Consider the following 20,209-nt stretch of genomic DNA (forward strand, 5'->3'; position numbering starts at 1 on the left):
ATAAATAGCTCCTTTCAGTGTAGCCTTATGGGATGCCACCCTTCTCTTGTGCAAAACCCAAACTATTTCAAAAATTTCATGCCCTCCTACCCGGAAAAATATGGGCCATACATACTGGTAGTAAAGAGGAAGCAACTTCTCTTGGGAATTTCCGGACCGATGTAATATCCCGGGGGAAAACTGGGATCATACATACCAGGTTGTTTGTATCTTGGTTTCTCCCATTCGCATGACTGCCCTTTATCACGTTAAGATCGGGAGGAAGAACTCCAGGTAATTATGCACGAGCCCCCGGTTTATTTTCATTTTCCACGCCAACGTTTCTGTGCATGCACAGAGATTCCAGTTTTTCCGACGTTCTGATTGGCCGCAGCTGTGGGGCAGGGGAGAGCAGGCGGCGAGGCAGGAAAAATGAACCGGTCCGCCTCCAGCAGTGTTTGCATGGGAGAAGGAGCGGTGTGGGGTTTTTCAAAAGAACTACCAATTTAGTGTTTTTTAAAAAACCTGGGATAAGGGAAATCGCACAGGGCGGGCCTGATTTAGGGCCGGAAGCCCTGCAGAAGTCATGCCCAAACTGGTTTCACCTCATCCCAGGATATTTGGTCCATGTGGAAAACACCTTCGCTTCTTCTAACGTGTAACGTGCCTGAAGGAACTTAAAAAGCCCCCACCAGTTTCCAAGTTGCAATGTGAATAAACTATACATCTCACTGCATTTGTAAACTATTATCTGTTATTCAATTTGTTCTTATTGCCTCTTCCCTCTGTTGACTCCTCCTCATTTTGAAATATAGAGAGTAAGCCTGCTGGGGTTTGATTTCTCTACCAGGAATTATAGCAGTTAGGAATGAATTTCTATCTGAAACATGGGATGAAGGAAGATACTTAAACCTACCTGTTTATAGCCTTGATCCAAATCACACACACACCTTTCCCCTGCAGCTGCTTTTTTCCCTTTTTTTTAAAGTCAGTCACTGATTTCCAGCTTCTTATCCAGTTGTACCCAGACACTGACTGGCAGAAGGTCACTCAGTGAGCTTCCTGGCTGAGTGGAGATTAAACTCAAATCTCCTTGGTCCAAGTCCAGCACTCTATCCATTAGAACAGGCTGGCTTTTTGCAAAACTCTGTGTATCAACAAACAAAAAAACAATCAATCTATACTAAACTGATCAAGTGGTCTCTACAGAAGCTCAAGTTGGTATTTCTTGTGACCTTTAAAACTAAAATGATAACTCTAAGAAGTCACAAATACAGAAGAAATATGAAATATTGTTTTAATGAATAGTTTGCTGTTTGCTGTTCTTGCAATACAGCATTGGAGATGAATAAATGCACAAAACCTAAGTTGCATCTTTTAATGTTAACAGCTCTCTTTGTACAAAGTCTAATGTTACATGCGCTTGTGCTATATTAATTGTATTACTTACGGATGGAAAGCTGCCAGTTAGATGTGAGTTTAAAAACACTGGTATGAATATTGACATGAGATGAAACCAGGACTCCATTAATGTCAGAGGCAAACTTCCTACGGAGTTTTATAGGAACAGGATTTCCCCTACTGTGTGTGTAAATGTCAATTTTAATCCTCTTGAACAAAACAAGGAATATGTCCTCTCTTAGTTTTTTCCCCCTTTAATGTGTTTCAATATGAATGATTTGTTGTAGCTTGGAACAATAAGATAGTTTTCACCAGTTATTTCAGACCAATGTCTTTAGGATATATTACAGGCAGTCTCAGTGATGATAGATTGCATATTTTAATCACGAGACATGGTTCATTCTGCACAAGCTCCTGAAAACATTTTGAAAACATTTGAAAATGTTTTCAAACTCCTTCTGTTTGTCTGCACTCACCTTGTCAAAATGATTCCTGGCCACCAATCAATTTATTTTTAAAATCTTGGTGGATCCTATGCTATGAAGCTGGAAAGCCTCTTGCTGCGATTCTCTAGATGTCATGTGTTCGTAGCCTTGAAGACACAACCCCACCCCCCAAGTTTAAAAAAAACTGACAAAAATACAGCACCAGTGCAAGCTCAGAAAACGGCACCAAAGAGGAAGTCCGAGAGGCATGGGAAACATCTTAAAGAGACTGCACAGCAAGTGAAAATGTTTTCATACAAAAAAACCCACTAGGAAACAGATTGCAAATAAAACATTTTGGGCTAAAAATGTGGCAGAACTCCAGGGAGGAAAAGCGTTATTTCCTGGCTGAAAACATTTTATTTGTATTGTGTGGAATTGATCTAAACAAGAGAGCCAAAATTTCAGCTTTCAATGCAACATTTTAGCAATGGCTTATTAGTTGTTTAAAGGCATAGGAGCATTCATACAGCCTGCCTTATTATGCCAGTATTGTTACCAAGGCAGTTTGGATTCAACAGTGTCTTCTGCTCTCCTAAGGATACTTACTCCATGGATGAGCACTTCCTTTGGCAGGGGAGGGAGGTGATATCTGCCAATTTCCACCTTGCACTGCAGACCCCCATTTCACCCTTCCACACTGTTTTTGAAGATCCCCTGACCCACAGCAATTTTAGAGGGGTCAGTGAGCTGCAACAGGAGGAAGGAGGCATGGATGTCTCCTGAAAGCCTTTGCAGTTCTTTGGCTCCAACTAGGCTTGAGCAAAATAAAAAAAAATGGTAAAATTCAGATTTGGTTTTTTTTTGGCTTTACAATTATTGAAAAAGCCAAATATCTGATTTGGGGAGATACAACAACAACCAAAACCCCAGTTGTATGGATCCCCAAAAGGGTAGACCCATCTCCCACTGCCCCTTGAATCAAACTTCACCAAACATTGATGCTCTTACCAGGAGAGTCTCCAGAAGCCACCCTGAAAGTTTGGTGCCTCTACCTTAAAAATGTACCCCCTATGGACACCCCCAGAAATTCCCCATTGGCTACAATGGAGTCAAGTCCAGATTTCACTTTTTTTTCATTTAATTTGTATCCCGCCCTCCCCCGAAGGGTTCAGGGATATCAAGGGATCTGGCAGGCTCTTCAGCAACTATCTATGGTGGGAAAAATTGCTGCCATGCTTCAAAATGGCACTGTGATGGAGATTGTATTGGGGGTTAAAGTGAGGGTCTAGTGAGGGTAGGGGCACCAATTTGCCTCAGGGCTACTGGTGCCTCTTCTCACAGGAACCAACCAACTTTAATGAAATTTGATTGGTTGGGGGCACAGTTCTGTGGGCACCAAGTTTTCCTTCACTCGGATGCCCATAGCATTGGCCTCTCCCAACCAAACTTCAGTAAAGTTGGTTGGTTCCTGTGAGGAGAATCACCAGCAGTCCTATAGCAAATTTGGTGCCCCTGCCCAAGCAAGAACCCTCACCCCAACAAATCTCCAGCACAGTGCCAGCCAGGTATAACAGCAAGCCCCCTACTTCCTACTGTTTCAAATGGGGTGGGGTGGTGGGAAACAGCATTTTTTCCTCCAGGAGAGCAGCAGATGCACATTCTCCCTTCCTAATGCCTTCAACAGCAACACCCCTACACCTAACAATAAAGCCACTCTAGAACAAAACCTAATCAAGACATGACAGAACCAACTACACTACAACACCATAAGAATGTGGACACAGTGCAGTGGCATGGCCATAACAGATCAAGACAGGGGACACGTTTGCCAACCCTGACCCCAACCAAAGCATCACACTACAGCACCTTTCTAAGTGGATAAACAACCCCCGCCCCCAAACCCTTGTAAATTAATGTGGGGATACCCTCAGGCCAAAGCAGCCCACAACACCACCAACCACAAAAGCAAACAAAACCCAGCAAAAACCACCAGGTAGGGAAACCACCAAAAAGTTTGGGGAACAAAACAGTCAAATATTACAAGAGAAGCACAAAAGAAACCAGTCAACACAGGGGGGAAAAGACCCAAAGGAGAGGATGCAACTGTGGGAAACCTTGATCAGAAAAGAAATCTTCAAACCAAGCCAAAACAAAACAAGAACAGAAGTAGCAGCACACCAGGGCGGGGGTGGGGTGGAGAGGAGAGAGATTTAACTGGAAGCTATAATGAACAAGAATAAAGAAAAAACAAAGAAAAACAACAAGCAGGTTTTGACACCCTTGACCTAAATTTTAAATAACAGTACTAACTAGGTCTGTGCAGGCTTAGCCTGAGCCTCCACCTCCCTTCCCCAAACCCACCAAAAACCAAAACTAGGAACAATGAAAACTGTAACACTGGAATACTTTTTGGGAAAAAATTAAACTTGGTTAGTGAGACCCTAGCCTTTGGGCCTATGCCCTCAGCCTTCCCCTGCAAAAACTACCAGAAACAATTAAAACAACAACAATAAAACATAACAGTAAAATATTCTTTACAAATAAAACTTGGTTCGTCAACGTCAAACCTTTCGGCATCTTCTCCAGACAGGTCTTTTCTCCAGGGCTGGTATACAGGTATCCCACAGAGACATCCTCTCCGAAGACCAGATAGAGGGAGGACAAATTCAAGGGAAATCCTGAACTATCACTCCACCTCAGTCTGGAACAAAATGGATGGTTAGAAACCAGCACTGCAATTTATACTTTTGGGCCAATCAGACAGGCACCCAAAATCCAGGAGTTCCCAGGGAATAAAAACCTCCCCTGATCGGCCAAGGAGCGGTGTTGGCAGTTGTGCTCACACTTCATTGGTCACTTCTTCTATCCCTGCTCAGCTTCCTCTATTCCCGCTCCTGGCCCTAAAAGTGCAAACTCTGCAAAGACCTAGCTAACTAGGTCCCTACAGAAATGCATGGCACTTATTGGCAGGGACTGGGAATCTCGGCTCTCCTATTTGTTGCCCTGGAAACAAAACACTGAGTGCAGCTGGGAAGGAGAGAAGGAGACTGCAGCCAGCTTCAGCACCATTGCTGAGTTTTAATCAGCCCCACCAGACCCCATCAGAAAGTCCAAAAGACACCATGCAATTGGTAAGTAAAGTGGAGGGGGAATTCTTGGGGTGGGGAGATTCTCCAGTTGGAAAATTTTTTAAGCCAGTTTAAAGGGAGTCCAAGCAGCTAGCTGCTATGGAAGGTTTTCTTTAAACTTTAAATAGTTAATATTTGATAAACCAAATAGATATTGGGCTTATCCAATTTTGTACGTATTCGGCTCAGGTTTTTTGGCACAGAATTTGGGGCAGAATAAAACCTGAAAAAGTCAAATTGGGCTTTCTCCAGTTTTTTGAAACTATTCAGCTTTATCAAATCATCAAGCCTAGCTCCAACGCATAATCATTTAACACCAGAAGAATGCTAGACCATAAAACTCCCACCAATTGGTCCTTTAGAAGTGGTGTTTGGTGGGTACAGTTATCCAACAATTACAACTTTCCATTAAAGGAGTGCTGCCAGGGCAGGAGCGGGGTGGAGTGGGGCAGATGGAGGACAATGGCTGGAAACTCTGCTTGCCAGCAGTCATCAATTTCATGTACTTTGCTAACCGTAAACTGTGTTGGAATTTTTAGCTGTGGAGAGTTGTTTGTAGTTCTGGACATTTTTTAAAAATCAAAATGGCAGCAAGAGTCAGAACCCTGCAGTGTGCTAAAGGCTATTTTGGTAATAGAAATAAACTACAGGGTTGTCACACAAGAAAACTTTACTGTTGTTCAAACTTACTCACGAGTATATAGTTGGCAAGTTAACTATCGTCTTACCCATACTGGGGAAAAACCCTAATTAGATCTAATTTAAATTATTATTATTTTATTTTATTATTGTGATTTGTTTCATTGTTATGAATGTACTGCAGCAAAGTTACATGTCACAGATCTAGTACCCTCCATACTGATGAGTGCTTCCTCTCAATTGTTGAAGGGTCAATTTATATTTTGCATTCTAAATTGCATAGCTTGTTTTCTGTGTGGAGCAAACATAAAGGGGGAATGCACACACTGTTGCTATTCAACATAATTCCATCACTGTAGTCCAGGGCCTATGGGGAAGGTGCACATGGAGATGCCACTTACATTAAATAAATGGGATTTATGTGGTTACCTGTGGATAAAATTGAAAAAACTACCAAAATGTCTGAAAGTTGGGGTAAAATCCTATTAATATTTGAAGATCTGCTGTTTGGTTGCTACCACAGGAAAATACAGGGAAAAAATATAGGAATACTCATTCCAGGATAAAGATCGTTAGAATAGACTACAATTGGGTATTATATATGGATACACAGCCTGTGGAAATATACCAATTAATTGTAAATATTGCTACCAAACTTTAGAAAGAAATGTTTTCCAGATATTCAAAACTGAATCGCAAATGTTTTCACATGGGCATCCTCACAAGGAAGAAGGGCTTTCCTTGTTCCTCACCTGTTATCTTTGTGTTAAAAAAATCAATACAATAAAAAGGTGTTTCAATTCTGTTACGGGAGTAGCCAGGAAAAGAAGCTTCAGGATTTGCCCCTCTGTTCTAATCCTGCCCATCTTGCTGGACTGATTTAGTGTTCAATCTGGCTCTCCCCCTCTACATCCATTTACCTAATGCACCAGACAAGAAATAAATCTCATATTTCAAGAGGAAGTTCTTTGGATCTCAATCCTGCTAGGGTAGGTGGGGCAGAGGGGGGGGGGATTTATGGCTACTATTTCATGTTCCAGCCTTATCCTTTTTATCTCACTGTCTGAGTCCCAGTTGAATGTGTTGGTATTAACTGGATTTACATATTCCTGTATTGCAGCTTGAGAACCCAGTCGGTTGCAAGCAAGCACCAACACATTGAATGTTGTCAACCACAGAGGTGCAAAAGCAGCAGTCTAACTTAATTTAAATAGTGCATGACCTGCTCACCATTACCCTAGGGCTTATGCAGTTGAAGCAAGTCAATAAATTGTGAGCATGTCTGTAGGGATGCACTGCTGACCCAGCAGCACCGTAAGTAGAGCGCTGGCACACCGGCGCTCCTACGGCCTTCTGGTCGCACCGCTCCCCCACCCCTCATCCCCCGATGAGTCACGGGTCATGAACTACCTGGCTCACAACCACCGGGTGTCCCGGACAAAGGGACAATGGTCTTGCCCCCAGGTGAGGATTAGGCCCAGACGCTGATGCTCCTCTCCGCACGTGTAGCAGCCAGGTGAGATCATGCATCACATGATGATCTCTCAGTCTCCCGCTCTCCGCCTCTCGAATTCCCCGTTCGGCCCTTCCTAAGCCCACTACGCCCCGCTAGAATCATAATAAAAGGTGCCAGGAACCAGCAGCTGGGAGAGTCACAGCTAGGAATTTCATCGGACACCAAGGCTCCGGCCAGCTGGCACTCTCCACCAGATGTTATTACCGCGTCTCGTCTTCGTCTGGTCTTGCGCAAGCTGACACCGCTGGTCAATTTAATTACAAGCTGGTGTCAAAACCTGGGAATCCTCGAACCTCCCACCCTGCTTTACCGTCGCCTACCAGGAAAGTGGGCAGCTGTACCCGGCGATCCGCTGGATCAGGCGCATCCAGGAGACCCACCTCACCGGTGTACCGCCTCGTCCAGCTGGATCGGCGCATCCAGGAGACCAGAGTCCTAAGATGTAAGGGATCTCTAAATAGATTCTTGTTTCCCTTACAGCCTAACCCTGACCTTTGAAGGAGATTCTTTTTTGGTCAGGCGTCCGCCAGGGATATGCACCCAACCTTGTGAGAATGCTTATCCTACGCCAGCTGTTGCATAGTAGAATTCCGCTCTCGGCGAGAGCGGGACCAGAGGATGGGTTAGTCCAGCGTATTATAACCTGTTGTTTGGCGGGGATGCTCATTTCCTGCCATGTGCGTGGTTATTGTTATTGTGCTTTCCAGGATGTCTGGAATAAAGCGGATTCTTATAATCAAAACGCTCCTTTTATTTCTTGCTCTTTGGGAATTCCTCTTACATTTCATGGCAGGAATCCTAACTCATTTTTTTCTCTCTTGACTGTGTTTGGATCTCTGGTGTTCTAACGTATGCGACGAGATTGAGTAATCAATTCTGACCATGTGGAAGGCACTTATAGCCCCCATAGTGGGTTTTCCCTTCGAGCCTTCCCTTCCAGACTTCGAGGGATCCGGGAGATGATCCGGTTTCGCTTTGGTGCTCCTCCTCTCCGACCTTCCTCGTCCAGTTCGAAGTCTGCCTCTCTCTCTCCCTCTGGGACGCATCGACATGGTTCAGATCGGTGTGGAGATGCATGAAGGACTTTTGGGGCGCTATTCATGGATCGAATTTGCCTGTTGATCAGGTTCATTTCCACCCGCAATCGTGTGGATTACAAACCCCAGATGCAGCCAGTCCCTGAGGAGGTTTGGATTATCTACCATTCATGCCTGACACCCAAAAAATCCCAATTTGAAAGGTTCCTGGACAAATACTTCGGAGGACATTCCTGTAGATCAGCGAGTGGCGCTATGGTACCGGGCTTCACCCAAAGTTACACAGCCGGATGCAGGGGCGATGGCGAGTAGGTTGGTCGATGATGATGGGAAGAAGGAGTTCCACACCACCTGCCGGCAGCACCAAAACCCGAGGGGCGGAAACGGTAATAATGTAAGGTGAAACTCTTTGGAGCAGTTAGGATAGAGGGAAAAAACCATCAGAAGGAGGGAACTGGATCCTCGATCCCGGAATCGCTTACCCATGCCCCTCGAAGAAAATTGGGACAGTCGCGGTAACCATGCTGCGGACGCCAAACTTGCCTTGAAGGCCGTCCAGCGAACGAACTGTGGGAGGAGGAGCGCAAGAATCTGCAACCGGGACCGCGTGAAAGTCTGGCAACTGATCGCGTGAAAAGCAACGCCAGGAAATCCAAATGGAGTTGGACCGTGAAAGCGTTGCGCTATACAACAGTATCAACGAGAGATCTAACGATTCATGACAAAGTGCTGGATCAGTCCAAACCTGGATTTACAGTGCCAGCGCCGACAACATCAAAACCATCCAAACCCAGAATGAACTGACTTTAGCCGTTCAAGCGACCTAACGAAGCGAATAGAATTGGATCAAGAGAACGGCTTTGCAGCTTTGCGCAAGCACTCCAAGATGCCTTAACACGCAAGGAAAGGGAATGTGGCTGAACGGGAGCAAACTCTAATGCATCGGCAACGAGGCGTTGGTTAGGAGCCCCAGTTGGTGCCTACACCTTCACCCCCCCCCCGCGACCAAGGCTCCCTCCCTCCTGCCGGAGGCGCTGGGCGCCACGGCCCGGCCCTTCCAGCTTTTCAACCTGGGGCACCTCCTCCTCAACCCCCTGCTCCTCCAGCTTCCCTACCCTATCCAGTACAACAACCAGCTATTGCCATCGCGGTAGCAGCAACCCTATACACGCACTCCAAATGATTGAAAGAGGGTTCTGCTAGACCCCCCCATCCCAGCTCGCTTTGATGGTACCAAGGCCCCAAACTTCCTTACTTTATTCTGCACAGCTCACGAATGCTCATATGCAAGAATTTCTGGGCGAGTCTATATGTCGCTTTCTGAAATGCGAAAAAATAATGGTAGACATTGGGTCGGTTGATGTTGGATGGGGTAGCCGCTGAGTGGTTTTGTTTCTCTTGCATATGAATTACCCAGGGTAGACGTATACCCGCACGGTAGGCGGGCTTCCTCCAAAGCGTTATGCATTCGGACTTCCAAGATCCCCAATGCTGAAAAAATGATGCCATATCCGCACAGTAAAAACCATCCAACAGGAGACGGCAGCTCAGCTCCTTTGCTGATTTTACCTTGAGGAATTTGCGGCGCGAAAGCGGCCAGTATTAAGCTTCCAATCGGACTGGCCCGGAAAGCGCATGAAATGCGCAGGTATTTTTCGAAGCTTAATGGATATTAAACTTCGTGAAAGCGGTGATTCCGACTCGGACCCCGGATCCATAGCGTGCCTAGCGGATTGGATCGAGCTCGGCTCGCAACGGGTTGCTGCCGTCTGCTAGCCTAAGCCTTAACTGGAGGCGCGCCGCCCGGGTAAACCAGCGCCAACATGCGCCGCTACCGCCGACTAGAAAACTGGCGCCCGCCGTGAGCGGCCGAGACCACGTCGGAACGCCCGTCGCCGCTTTGGGGATTGTGCCTCTATTAAGGGAGGAGATTCCTGGCCATACCCTGGCTGCCAACTGCCCGGCGAAGAAACGAAGCCTCCCCTCCCGGGGCCCACATCCGCCTGCCAAGCCTCCACGCAGAATCCAGCCTGCCAATTCAAAGGAGCGTCCAAAGTTATACTTTTTTGATGAGGGATGTCGGCAGCAGAAACCTGCGCTTAGTCTTTCAGCTGCACCCGTGGATCTTAATCCTTCTCCTGATCCGTGGTGAGTGAAGGCATGTTTCATTACTATTTTGACTTCCTTTAGCCAACCCCAGTAAACATATCAAGGCATTTTGGCCTCTGCACTTGTTGGACTCAGGTTGCTCCGCATTGTCTTATCTAAAACCCGCCAAGTGACCGAGGAAGAACTTCGGTTTAGACCGAAGATTCCCGCTTAGGTAGAAGCCTATCATTCCTTTCACCCAAAATGGACTGGTAGCCCACTGGGTGGTGAGGGTCCGCCGGTTCAAAACCCAACCGGTATACTCGCTGGGTAAACGTATCATTGGGAAAAAAGATTAGTTTCATTCTTGCTCCAGTTGCAAAAGCACTCCATTGTTTTAGGTGGCTGCCATATGGCTACTGCTTTACACTGCTAACCAACTTTCGCTTGGAAGAGGAGCGAATCCTTCAATTCTCAGATCCCCCCCCCGCGGAGATCACATGGATGGGGGGGGGGGGAAGATCCATCGGTAGGGGAGGGGAAGCAAACCATCAGCTACAGCTTGGGTCGTAAATGTACTGTCGGCTCCCCTTGCTGTAGCAAAATCCCTAAGCATGTGACAAAGACCTTATCTAGAGTTTTCCATCAACGGGAGTCGATCAGCTTCCCAGAGAATTACCGATTGCCAAGATCCTGCTACAACCCGAGCCCAATTACCTAAGGGGTAGGATCTATCGTTATGAGTCCCAATCAGGGAAAAGGGAGTCCAGCGCCTTCTTAGATAAAGAAATTTAGCCCAAGGGGTTTCATAATGACGTAGCTTCACAAAACAAACGCACTCCATGCCTCACTTCTGTTTTATTTTGTTAAGAAAAAAGGATGGTTCGTTAAAGAATGTGTACTGATTACTTCGCGTGGACTAAATGCTGTTTTCCCATCTCCAACAAATATCCCTTTGCCCTTAATAAAGGACCTCTTGGATGCCCTAGGCAAAGGCCGGATTTTACACAAATTGGATTTATTGCGGAAAGCGATATCGTGAACCGTGTCCATCGCTGAGGAGTGCAAATGTAACATGTTGGAATAGCATTTAATACAAAAAATTCAGGCAATATGAATATTTAATAAATGCCCCGCTTTCGGGATTAGCTACTTGGGGCCCTAGGGCTTTCTATGGCCCCTTTAGCAAACGGCAAGTATTACATGATTTGTTGTACAAGGGAGAGAAGTCAGATATTTGGATGATGTTTTGATTTACCTACAGACACTGGAAGAGCATGAGGCTTCAGTCCGGAAGTTTTACAACGCTTACTCTTGATAACTTCCTCTTTGCCAAGTTGTCAAAATGCTGTTTTCTACCCAAACCTCCATATGACTACCCACTATCAATATCCTCTGACGGGTCTAGAAATGGACCTCGCTAAAGTGGCCGCAGTGGTTGACTACCTGCCCCCCCACCAATAGGAAGGGAATTGCAATCTTTCTTAGGCTTTGCTAACTTTCTATCGTTGACTTCATTCCCCATTTTACAAACTTGCCTTACCGGGCCACCTCGATCTTTTACGCACTCAAGGAAAGGGACGCCTAAGCTGCCAAGCCCGAAGGGCCCTCCTCCCCTGGTCGCAGAGGAATGCCAATTAAGCGCTCCAGCAGCTGGAAAACAGCTTTCACAACTGGAGCCAATTCCTGAAGCACATCCCGACCCTGAGCTTCCTTTCATCGCTCACGCGTGGATGCTTTTAATAAAGGCTGGTAGCTGCCCTCTTGCAGAAAAAAAAATAAAGACACAAATTGGTAACCGCGTGCTTATTTATCCAAAAAAATTTTCTGGTTCCAACTAAACTGGACTGTCAGTGATAAGTAAACCACTGCCATCAAAACTTTATGCTGAGCACTTTACCATTATTAGAAGGGAGCCAAGCACCCCTCTTCTGCTAAGTCTGGTCGGATCGCCATAAAAATTTGGCTGCGCTTTCCACACCCCTCAAAATGTCCTCTAAACAATTACGCTATTGATTTTTTCTCTCGCTTCCTTTACTTGGGTCCATTTTTCCCGGTAAAAGCAATAAGCTGGCTGGATGCATTGTCCCACTCGGAGGGGACGATCCCCAATGAGGATATTCCACGCAGACCATTCTCTCCTCCCTCCCAGCTAGGATTATTGTCACCCGCTCACAATCCCCATACCCCCCCCACTCGGCCCCAGCCATCGTCCCCCTTCCTTCAAGAACTCAAAGAGGCGGGATTACGCCAGCTGCCAACAGAGGAAAAAAGGATGCACAGCCACTTTAGCAGGAATGGTGTCTGGAAAGGGTGCGGGGTGTTGGTACGCTCCTCCTCCTCACCCTCGAAGCAGGGTTCTTCAAGCATGCCATGATGCTCGCTGTGGTTGGAGCACTGGGGTTTGTGAAAACCCCTTCATCTAGCCATCCGCTAGTTTTGGTGGCTCTATGCAAGGATCGCTTGAGTCTTACATTAAAGGGCAGGTTCCATATGTGCGGGAAGCCAAGTCAATACCGGGGAAAGCCTCATGGGTTACTGAAACCCTATCCCCGCTGCCTCCCCGAATTCTGGCAGAGTTATTTCAATGGATTTTATCACTGGACTTGCCGTAACAGTCACGGGAACACTGTGTTGTTGTGGGTGGTGGTGAATCTCTTCTCCAAACAGGCGATTTCATTCCTTTTGCACCACCATACCTTCCCAGCTCCCAACCTAGCCCGGTTGTTCATTCAACACATCTATCACTGCCATTCCTCTCCTAGAGAAGGTTGAGTAATCGGATCGCGGGCTCCCAATTCATTTCTCGATTTTAAGGAAGGCTTTCCTGGAGGTTATTGGGAACCACACCAGCAGTCGCCCTACCACGCCTTCAAAGTAATGACGACGCAAAAGGAACGGATCAACAGAACACTAAGAGCAATATTTGCCGCTTGTTATACAGAAGCTACTATCAGGGACAACTGGGGTGTGAATTCGTTTCCCTTCGCCCAGGAGTATGCTTTACAATAATGCACTTCATAGCGAGTACGCAGAAAACCCCATTCGAAGTAGTCTCTGGTCGATCCTCTTCCCGCCTTGATTGCCCCAGCTGCCAAGCGGAGGTATTGCAGCCACCAGAATTCAATCAATGGATTTTGTCACTAGCTGAAGGCTGGAAGTCAGTTCAGTCTACCTTAAAACAGGCCTAAGAAGCCCAAAAGTTTCAGTGTGCAGATAAACACCGCTCAGAATTCCCCCCACGTATTGGAGCTTGGGTTTATTTGTCCACTAAAAACCTTCCAGACGTGCATAAATACTCAAAACTTGGCAAAGAAATTTGTGGGTCCCTTTCATAGATTACAAAAGTGGATCAATGATGTTACTGCTCGCTTAGATCTGCCTAATTCGCACTAAGTAACATTCATCCCAATTTCCATTCCAGCTTGCTCTAAGGAGGCTCCCCGGCTCTAGATGCACTTGGCACCTAATTCTCCGAGACACCCCAGCCAGTTATAATACCTGATGGACATAAGCATTATAGTGAAATAAGAGCGCCATCCTGGACTCTACGCTTCTTTACTTAAACGCCTACAATATTATCTGCGCTCATGGGTTGGCTATTCTTCTGGCCATAATCAATGGGTGTATAAGGGAGAATATCGATGCCCCTCTTTAATTGCTGCATTTCACCAAGCTTTTCCCGGACAGAAACCAGGGAGGGAAAAAAAGGCAGATTTCTTTAGGGGAGGCAGAGTGTAAGAGGATCTCAGTCGCTCTTGTTTCCCCTTACAGCCCAACCTGACCTTTGAAGGAGAGATTCTTTGGCCGGCCAGTCCGGCCAGGACCTGCACCAACCTTGTGAGAATGCTTATCCTCAGCTGTTGCATAGTAGAATCTGCCTCATGAGGAACAGGACAGGGGGGGATGGCTTAGCTCGTGCATTTATAACCCGTTGTTTGAGCTGGGATGCTCATTCCTGCCATGTCGTGTGTTATTATTGGTATTGTTTCCAGGATGTCTGAATAAACGGACTTATAATCAAAAAGCCTTTTTATTTCTGCTCTTTGGAATTCTTTACACAGTTTCAACTATGTGACATCAACATGTCCCTAATGCACTCTAAGTGATTTCCCTAAAGTGCTATAGTGAAACCATTGAGTTCTTTTGGGGATCCTAGAAATTACACTAGGACACTCTCTTGTCCCACTGAACACCGGTGGGTATGGGAGCTTGCAAAAGCAGGGCTTATACGACAAGCACTTGCGTTAACAAACTAAGCGTTAAGCTGCATGCAAATCCGCAGGGTCCCTTCTATAAAGAGAGGGAGCTGCGCAATTGGTTGAGAGATTGGGAAGCTCAATGTGTCCATGGTACCCGGAGGGGGGGGGACATTGAATCTTGGCGATTGGGAAAACATCGGTAGCTTAATTTTCAAGACACAGAGCACCGGTAGCCGATGTCCCCTGCTACTCGATCGTGGAGACAATGTTAGGGTCGCCATCAGCCTGCTGGTCTATGGCCCCTTTGCTGTAGATCAGCCCTCCTTCGCACCTTTTCAACTTCAGCTTCACCCCGGAATTTTCTCCTATCCTCCTAAGATTGGACGCTTCGTCCCTCCCTTCTGCCCCTTGCCCTTCCCTGCCTCCTTCAAATTCTCCGCTCGGCACCATTGCGCCTCCCTGCTCCGCCTTCATTTTCTGAAGCCATAGCTCCTCCGCCAGCCATATGTAATGGCGTGGTTTTCAGAAACCCTCGCAGAACGTAGACAGTCGCACTCCGCGAAAAGGAAACCCTGACGGAAGATCGATGCCGATATCCCGCCTCTATGCCCCGCTTCCCACTTCACCCAATGGATACCGAGGGGAGGAGGATGGTACTTGTTCGGGCGGGTTGTCGTAGGCACCGCCTTTAAGTTATAATCATCCTCACCGAAGCTCCGCCAAAGCGACAAGTGGACGTAGGGAGTCACCAGCCCCTATGGAGAGGCATGCTGGAAGTAGTTGCAAGTGAATCACCTAATGGTTCCGGATGACTGGAAGACCCACACTTCGTGCATGCTTTTTGGAGCCCTGTACAACATGTGATCAGGGAAAGCGAATCTCCGGCCAGCAACGCCCCTCGAAGGCTAGAACCCTTCTCGAGTTGGCCACGTTTCTACACCGGCCAGCCGCAACTCTTTACGGGCTTCATGCCTTCGCCAACCCCAACCTTGATCAGATTGTCCTGCCAGAGGCCACTCCCATACGGTCGCCTTCTCTGAGATGTTTACTACAAGCATGCGTTCATCAAGGAGTTCCCAATGCCGCCAGCTAACCTAAAGTTTCTCCGCTTATCCTGCAAAACCCCAAGAGCTCCCCACGAGCCCTGAATTTGTGAACAGGCTCCAGGAGGCTACTCTAAGAGGCAGAGTAGATAGCTGAGGGAGGCCCAAACGAGCTCTCATGCTCTCGGCCAAGGGAGAACGCTTCCACTGAGTGCCGCTTGAGCAATCAATGGCCTAGGGCAAAGATCCTGAACTGGCCGACATAGCTTAAAGTGCTTGCCAGACATCGGATCCCTCCACTCCACCTTAAGTTAAGCCTCCTGCAGCAAGCAGCACTCTCTAACGCTTGTGGGGACAGCCCCAGGATGATTGTTTTAATTATGGCAGGTCAGGACATTCTCGAGGGGAGTGTAGGTTCGCAACCAGCGGGGGGTCATACACTCCGGGATGGAGGAGGCTTTCCTCAAGAGACGGTTAAGGCCCCTAAGGCCGCTTAAAACCCGGACATGCCCCCCGTGCCAGAAAGGTTTCCACTGGAGAAGACTGACCGTCTGTCGAGGAAACTTCACCGGCATCTCCCCAGCCCAGACCAAGGAGGAGAGTACTCAGAACAGCCCAAACACCTCAAGACTCCACACCCAAACCACCTCCGTGGCAGCATCTGCGGGCCACGTGCACCCAGCCCATCTCCCCTTCAAGCAGTTCCCCATCTAGGTCCTCAAGGTTGCCCCAACCTGTAAGGAGCACTCTGCATCCCTACCGGGACCATTGGGCTGGTGTTGCCAAAGGCCTCCGCCAGCTGAACGAAGGGATTGTTCATGCGCCCCGAGTAATCAATTCCACGCACTAGGGACCCATCCATCTCCAAGTCTGCAGACGTAACATCCCGCAGGGGAGTTGCCCATGCGAACCAGCTTAGCACAGCTGATCCCTCCTGCCCCATGCGCTGCTCCGCCATCACAATAAAGGCTAACAATGCAGCCCCTGCAGCCACCAGAGGCGCCAGCTAGTACCACCATCGTGAAAGGGTGGAAACACTCCATCGGAAGCTCCCCGCCTGCATTATCTGGGAGCTCACCATGGAGGGGTATCATTCCGTTCATGGCCTGGTGGACACCGGGCGCTGGATGCGGGACCGGGCTATCAAGAGCAGCCGAAAGTGGCCTGACCAGTATTGGCCAACCCCAGAACCTGTCTGCACATCTGGGTGGTGGGGAAGACAAACCGCGATCGGAGCTGCCCACTGGGCCACGGTCCACAGCCCAGGAGTTCGGAAGGTACGCTCACAGTCCGCCCCATCATAGCTGGACATCCATGTCAATCTCTGGGGAAGGGACCTCATGAGCCAGGTCAAAGCGACTCCTAGTCTGGGATGGATAAACCCATCACACAGATTATTGATCCTAATTGTGCCTTCTACGAACTCATTGCTAACTGTTCACCGCAAGGGAAACTATTCCCCTTTTCTCCTTTTCCTTCCCTCTATTTTCAAGCCAGTAAAGGCAGGAGGGCCACAATTGGCTGGACTGGCCCTCCCTGGATTAAAATCTGGGCGATCCTGGCCCCAAGCCAGCACCGCCAGGACAGGCCTCAGGTTAAAAAGGGGCTGCCACCATTATGCCCCTAATACCTGTAAACCTGTTTGGGTTATGGCTGCTCACCAGCCTGGCAACTTTACTCAATACCACGCCCAGTTAGAAGGCGAATAAACCGGGCCCCTTAAGGAGCGGTTTCAGCGGGCGGTAATTCCCCAAAGATAATTCGATTACAAATTCCAGCACCATTTCCAGCCTCTACGGCATTAACCACCAAGGTCACAGTAAGTACATTTTCCTTGCAAAGAAAGGCCCCTCCCCTTTGTTATGCGTGGAGTTTACCCCTAACCTCCTGATTGCTTTTGTCTCCTGGATGCATCCACCACCCAAAATCGTGATCCAAGCCCCTTCTTTATGTTGCAAATTAGCATGTATACCCACAATTCCCCCCCAGGGTCCGCTTTGCCCCTCACTCCCTGGGAGGCTCGGACCTCGCTCTGACAGCACTTTGATGACGCTTCAGCTAGCAAGCCTATCAGGATCGCCACCCTCTGCCCTTCCTGTCAAACACTTAAAGAAAGAGGAGCGAAATTTGCGGCCCCAGTAGACTGCATTAGAAGTAACCCTTACGCAGGCTGCAAGATAAATATGCCTTCGTATATGAGTCGCCTTATATCAAACACTAAACCCAACAAAACTTGATTTTGACCTCCTCCCGCCATCGGGCTCTCCAAGCCTGGTGCAGGACCCGACCCCCCTCCTATAACCTGGGAAGGGGGTGTGTTTCAGTCCCTTCTTCCTACAGATCTCACCGGTGGATCCCACTGCCACATTGACAGGCCAGCCCATGGAATGGCGCCAGGAGGGAAACCAACCCTATCCCGGAGATGGAACTAATCTCTTTGGAGGATCCCAGCCCAGCGGCCTCAACGGGAACGCCGGGCCACCGACGGCCTAGACGGGTCCAAAGCATCCGGATGACCTGGGGAATGTCAGCAACGACGCCAGCCAGGCTCAAGAGCTCTGCGCCAGCAAGGCTACCCCGGAGATGCCTGCAAGGAACACTCTGTGCCGCCCTCTTTGCACCATCACTGCCAACCTCCGGGCGCACTCACCATCCTTGCTCTCAGCTCTGCCTCCTGCCAGTGGCAGTCGGCCACCCCCGACGAAGCTTTGACCAAACCAACATCTGGAAGGCAATTTGCTGCCCGCTGCCAACGCTTTCGATCCCTTCTGCCTTGGCCAGTACCTAGGAGTCGGGAGCCCTGCTAAGCTCCTGCTACTGCTCCCCGCTTGTAAAGCCCCTGGAGACTTCCTAGCGGGAGTCTGGTTTTAAGCCCCTTTATGAATGCTTCATCCATCAAGTACCTCTATGAGCGCCTGACTGGGGGACCCGCCGTCCAAACCACTCCGGCCGTCATTCTCTTTGTCACCAAGACTGTCACAATCACAAGTCCACACTTGCTCTCTCGCATTGCCGGGCGCTGCAAGACGAGACCGACCTGGCCCATTCCACCGCCCGCCAATTGGAACTGCATCGCACGGAGGACATTCCCCCCCCCGGGTGGTATGGAAATATCTCTTGCTCCCCTGGCGGGCTGGTTCTGGACTTAAGTGGGAGAGAACTCAACTACATCCCTGTGCTCGGCTTTCTGCCGGGACTCTCTTCTGCTGCCTTAGCCAGCGCCACCATGCGCCCTGCCTCGAGGCTCCACCCTGGGAGCTCCGGACGCCGCCGCCGCCTTCCTTCCACTCTGCTCCCTCGACCCTCTTGCCGGAGCGACGGGTTGCCCTCTCCTCAAGCGGGAGTTCACCTCCCCTCAGCGACTTCCCTATTGGGAGAGTCCCCGACTTCGCTTCTACAACGCTTAAGACCATTGGGTCAGGTTGGCCTGTGCCCTTCTTTAAGTCCATCAACTCCACCTCCATTGCTCTTGGATGCTCTGGCCTCCGAAAGCAGCTTAGGAGACTTCGGCCAAGTTAATTTTAGATAATCGTACAGCTTCATTGAGTATTTGTTGGTATTGCATCACCAAGGTTGTGAGAGTGTACATGATATGGGTTGTTTTAATCTTGCTTATAATTCCCATTTGATTCATAAGGAAAGTCGTGAACTGCAAGATGTTGTATCTAATCTGAAGTGAAGGACGCTTTACCCCACTGGTGGTCAGCCCCTCTGGAGCTGGCTACCCGGGGATGGTTAAGATGTCATTGTACAGCTATGCATTGGCTTGATTGTGTCCCTCATCAGTCGGATCTTGTTTCATTCAATGTATATCTAATATTGCTTTGTAACATGTGTAAGAAACCCTCGGGAATTTTCCCCTTACATCGCGAACTAAGTTCTAATGTTGCAATAGCAACTCGGCTAGCTTAATGAAACGGCGGAGGGAGACGAAGGCCCCTTTAAATCGCCTCTAACATTTCGGCCTCCCCTAATGTAAAAGGAGGAGAGATGTAGGGATACACTGCTGACCTAGCAGTACCCGTGAAGTAGAGCTGGCACACCGGGCGCTTCCCTACGGCCTTCTGGTCGTGACCCGGCTTCCACCACCCTCATCCCCCCCATGAGTCACGGTCATGAACTACCTGCCTCACAACCACCGGTGTCCCGGACAAAGGGACAATGGTCTTCAAGTTCTGTGGTGAGGATTAGGCCCAGACGCTTTTGATGCTCCTCTCCTCAAGACACATAGTAGCTTGTGGGTGAGATCATGCATCATACATGATCGATCTCAGTCTCCGATGTCCGCTCCGCCTCCGAATTTCGCGTTCCGCCCTTCTACACGCCCAGCTAGAATCATAATAAAAGGTGCTGTGGAACCAGCATGCGGGAGAGTGGCGATGAACACGGACACCAAGGCCTCCCGCTGCTGGCACTCTCCACCAGATACATCACCGCTGCCCTCATCTCGCTCTTTGTGCTGAGCCTCGCAGTCACCTAATTTCCACATGTCAGCAACAACCATTTGACCACTGAACAGATGCAAAACTACTTGAAATGCTATTCAGTTTGAATTATGAGAAAATTGTCGAGGCAATCATATGAAGAGTTCAGTTCAACCTAAAAGGGTCATTCTGAACAAGGAACGTTTGAATGCATTTTTTGTGTGAAATTCTTTGCCTTCTTAGTTGCAGGTAGTAGCACAGGTCTTACTCTTTACATGTAATTCACACAGTTATTTTAACAAACCTCTAACTGATTTTAACTTT

The sequence above is a fragment of the Sphaerodactylus townsendi genome, linkage group LG02 (assembly GCF_021028975.2).
Source record: "Sphaerodactylus townsendi isolate TG3544 linkage group LG02, MPM_Stown_v2.3, whole genome shotgun sequence".
NCBI classification, from domain to species: domain Eukaryota; kingdom Metazoa; phylum Chordata; class Lepidosauria; order Squamata; family Sphaerodactylidae; genus Sphaerodactylus; species Sphaerodactylus townsendi.